This window comes from Temnothorax longispinosus, chromosome 2 (assembly GCF_030848805.1).
Source record: "Temnothorax longispinosus isolate EJ_2023e chromosome 2, Tlon_JGU_v1, whole genome shotgun sequence".
Classification (NCBI taxonomy): domain Eukaryota; kingdom Metazoa; phylum Arthropoda; class Insecta; order Hymenoptera; family Formicidae; genus Temnothorax; species Temnothorax longispinosus.
The window spans coordinates 12928183-12933590 of NC_092359.1; positions in this window are offsets into that span (position 1 = coordinate 12928183).

Below are 5408 nucleotides of genomic sequence, written 5' to 3' on the forward strand. Positions count from 1 at the left end.
CAGCGCTGGCAGAGAATTTTGGAAGTCGTAATTTGAGCATTTAATTTTATTATTTTAATCTAAAAACGATGAAGAAGTATTGTACACTATACTTTAATAAGTAGGGGAGACCGGGGCTAAACCGCCAGTTTTTTTTCGGTGCCGATTTTTAACAACAAAATAAATAATTTAAGTTAAATATTGTATACCACTGTAAAGAGTAAACCTTTAGCTACAAAATTTATTTAGGAAATTTTTATCTACGTCGCTTTGTTTAACCGGTATGGAGCAAAAACGACAACGGTGCAAAAATTGAAATCTCAAAAATGCCGGGGTTGAACCGCCACCCCCCCGGGGCTAATCCGCCACACTGCATTTTTAATACATATACGTACATCTAATCTTGAAAAATGATAGGATACATTTTAATAATTGTTTTTTAAAAGAAAAATATAAAAATTTATAAATTTTTATGCAAAACGTTATTAAAAAATAATTGTTTTACCTATTCCATAAAACAATTTAGGCACGTGAATACAGATCCTGACGAGCGCACTGGAGCGCACGACGACGACCACGACGACGACGCGCGACGACGACGACGACGACGACGACGACGACGACGACGACGACGACGACGACGACGACGACGACGACGACGACGACGACGACGACGACCACGACCACCACGACCACGACCACCACGACCACGACCACCACGACCACGACCACCACGACCACGACCACCACGACCACGACCACCACGACCACGACCACCACGACCACGACCACCACGACCACGACCACCACGACCACGACACCACCACCACGACCACCACCACCACGACCACCACCACGACCACCCACCACCACCACCACCACCACCACCACCACCACCACCACCACCACGACCACCACCACCACGACCACCACCACCACGACCACCACCACCACGACCACCACCACCACCACCACCACCACCACCACGACCACCACCACCACGACCACCACCACCACCACCACCACCACCACCACGACCACCACCACCACGACCACCACCACCACCACGACCACCACCACCACCACACCACCACCACGACACCACCACCCACCACCACCACCACCACCACCACCACCACCACCACCCCACCACCACCACCACCACCACACCACCACCACCACCACCACCACCACCACCACCACCACCACCACCACCACCACCACCACCACCACCACCACCACCACCACCACCACCACCACCACCACACCTACCACCACCACCACGACCACCACCACCACCACCACCACCACACCACCACCACCACCACCACCACCACCACCACGACCACCACCACGACCACCACCACCACCACCACCACCACCACCACCACCACCACCACCACCACCACCACACCACCACCACACACGACCACCACCACCACCACCACCACGACCACCACCACCACCACCACCCACCACCACCACCACCACCACCACCACCACCCACCACGACCACCACCACCACCACCACCACGACCACCACCACCACCACCACCACCACCACCACCACCACCACCACCACCACCACCACCACCACGACCACCACACCACGACCACCACCACCACCACCACCACCACCACCACCACCCACCACGACCACCACCACCACCACCACCACCACCACCACCACCACCACCACCACCACCACCACCACCACCACCACCACCACTACACTGACACTGACACTGACACTGACACTGACACTGACACAACGACCAACAACGACGATCTACCGCGGCCGGGACGATCTACCTCGCGCGCGGCATGTCAACTCTCGCGCGGAAATCGCGGAATCTCAGAGCCGTGCCGTGCCTCGCCGACGTGCCGTGAGCGCGAGCGATCTCGGAAACAACGGTCCGCCATCTTTTCGGTCGGCCAAAACACCCGCTTTGCGACGATACGTGCGTACCATTTCCCTCCTATACAAACTGACGCACGTGCAAGAAAAGACAGAATCACGCTCGAGGGAAACCTAACCTGAAATCGCCGTGAGCTGAAGTCGTGCGCCCGGCACGCCACAGTGACGAGACTGGCGGACCAGCCCCGGGTGCTTACTGGCGGATAAGCCCCAAACATAAGTTTCAGGTTTGATCGCCCACGAAATATTAGACATCAACGATAATGAAAAAACTACACTGGATTCGTGTTCAGCATGCATTACTCTTTATAATCACTTACTTTCAGATTCGGTGATACAATAATATTCAAGATATTACAAAATTTCCACGCGCAGAAAATTTCACTTTCACCTTCCGAAAACACGTTTGCCCTCGTAAAAATCATAACACGGCAGGTAACCTGCCGAAACTCCGTTGGTCACATGGGTACCATAAGCAGCGTTTACAATGTTAATAGCGAGTTCGCACAATATACAGGTTCCGAGATATTTGATTTGGCGGTTCAACCCCGTTGGCGGTTTAGCCCCGGTCTCCCCTAACTTAATTATATGCGTTATTTAAAAATTTTGTTACAATTAAACTATTTGTGAGCTAGAAACTGTCTTCGACTGATATCACATTTGTCGTATGACGCATTTTTCAAATGTGTTGATCGGCTGTAGAATAGAAAATTTCTAGAGACTCAAGAAGTTTTGTATTTTGTAGCCAATTAACACGTTGAAAAAATTCGTCCTACAACTAATGTAATATCAGCCTTAGACTATATTATTTCCTATTCTTCAAAAAGAAAACGAGTTTATTAAAAATGTTTAGAGTATATCAAAGTTGAATATATGGATATTTTAATGAATTAGGTAATAACTTTTCCCTACTGGGTTTCTGTATTAACTGTAAACACATAAAAATAAAATCATACTATAAGATTTATTTTGGAATTTACTAATCTCCTTGTACATCCAGATTAAACAGTAATTTTATTTAACAATTTAAAAGTAATATAATTTAATACGTTTGCTATTATGCGTGACACATTTCTTGAGAAACTGCTGTTACATATATGGGGCATTCCATATGCAAAGTGATCCACCTAAAAAAAAATGTTTTTTTTATTGTGCTGAAATTTGCACAATCTATTGCCCTATTGACCATAATTATCCACACCAATTTTTTAGACATTTGTCCAACGCGTTGTCTACTTACAGGGGTTTAAAGTTTCGGCGTTGAGGCCGTCATGTTACACTTCACACATCGATAATTTGTCGTAAACATTACCGATTTTAAATAATGACCAGTGATTTTTTAAGTATTTTTTACACACTTTCGAGATATATTATGCATTATTAATAAAAAAGGTTAATTAATTGATATTTTTTAACATTAATAATAAGTTCAAATTTTTCTTTAAGATCGGCATCTTTGATTTCAATAAAAAAAATGCCAAAAAAAAAGAAAATGTCAACAAAAAAGTATAGGAAGTCCAAGATGGAGAAATCACTCCTTAGTAAGTTACAATTCATTCTGTGTGCGAACTCATGATCCGTGCCGCCCGCGCCCGGGCCCCGCCGGGGCCAACTAAATATTGGTTTAGTTCTAGTTCAGACTATAGCCACATATACTTCTTCTGAATAAGAAAATTTTAGCTTTTTGCGTTTCAGATACCTAAAACAGCTAGAATTATTTACATCGTCTGTCATTTATGGTGACCAGGATATAACAGAAAAAAGAGCATTTTTGTTACTTAAAAAATAAAAATGAATTTTTAAAATAAGGTGAAGAGAACATGCAAAGTTTAACGTTATTCACTTTCTTCGTTTCCCTATAAAAAGTTCCTGAAAAATATATATTTTAAAGATCTTTTAAATCAGAATACCTCCGTTAATAATTCTTTACATTCTCTTCCTGACAGAAGAGATTTTACCACTTCTCAATATAAATATAAATTTATCTTGTTATGGTTTTATTCGATTATTCCGGTGTTTTTATATTTGTGATTTAATTAGATTATTACATAGATTATTGTTTACTTTGTTTATATTATTAGATGATTGTTTAATGTTTTAGTCTAGACTAATGTTTAATGTTTTAGTATGTAAACTTGAACATTAATTATCATGTTTTTTTATATTTATCTTTTTCTATCGTAGTAATCCGTTCCGAAGAAGACTAAGTACAGTCAAAACGTTAAGCATGTGTATTGTTTATTTAAGAAATTGTTTTTATTTTAATTTAATATCTCTCTGTTGTTGCTCGTGGCCGCTTATAAACATTAATAGCTAATTTAAATTTAATAAGAGTAAAAAGAACATTATAAACTACTTTTTTTCTTGATATAGTTAATATGTAATTATTGTTATGCATTTAAATATTAAATTTAAATACTATTATGCTAAAGTAAAGGTTTTTAATGTAAGCCTTTTTTTGATATAAAAGCAAATTTGCCAGACCGGGGATTTCTATACATTACATTTACGAATTTTAATTTTTATGTTAATAAATATTTTTTTAATTAATTATAATTTCAATTTTTATATTTATAAATTTCAAATATATTTATATATACATATATACATATATTTATTTATTTATTTATTTTTAAATATAAAAATTAAGATTTGTAAATATAAACGTAAATGTAACGTATAGCGCATCGTCGATTTGCCAACGCGAGACTCGGCATTCGGCGAGACGCGAAAAGCGATACCCGAAATGCATGGCATCGTGGCATAGCCGGCGCGTGCTAAGCAGCTACGTCACAGCTCAAGCGAGAAGGAGACAGCAGATCGTATGTCTGCCCTTCTCTCCCCGCTCGAAGCTTGCCGAGTGCCGAGTCAGCCGACTGGCATATCCCCTCCATCTGAGTAGTTCGGACACGAACCATGTGTGTACCGTTACCGAGCGTAACGACGTAGTTGACGTCCACTTTCTCAGGCGGCGCGTCAGTATACGTCCGCTGGAACGGAATGATCCCGGTGGCCGCTCTCAGGTTTCTCTCTGGCTCTACGAACAGTCCTGGTAGCGTTTGCGTTGGTAGCGTTAATATCTCCCCGAACGCACCCTAAATCGACAAAACTGAGTGAGCACCAACGACATATATTTATAGACCAAGCATTCCGTCTACGACGTGAAGCTGGAAGTTGGCAGTTTAGGACAGAGTGAGAAAGCTGTTTCGTGTCTACTGCTTTCTCACTTCAACTTAGAGCGGTTGTCAAGAGTCGCCATATTGATTTTACCGCTGTTAAGTGTTATAGGTTAAGTGTATGTATACAGAAAAATATTTAAAAGAAAAACGTGAAATGTATGAGAAATGTATAATAAATATAAAATAAAATGTGTGTGAGTATACAAGGTACAAAATATATAAACAGAGACGTATATAAAATGTATGAAATAAATATAAACATAAAGATAAAAAGGTGGTCTTGCTATTAATATGGGTATTTTAGAAAATATATAAAATAAATATGTAAAATA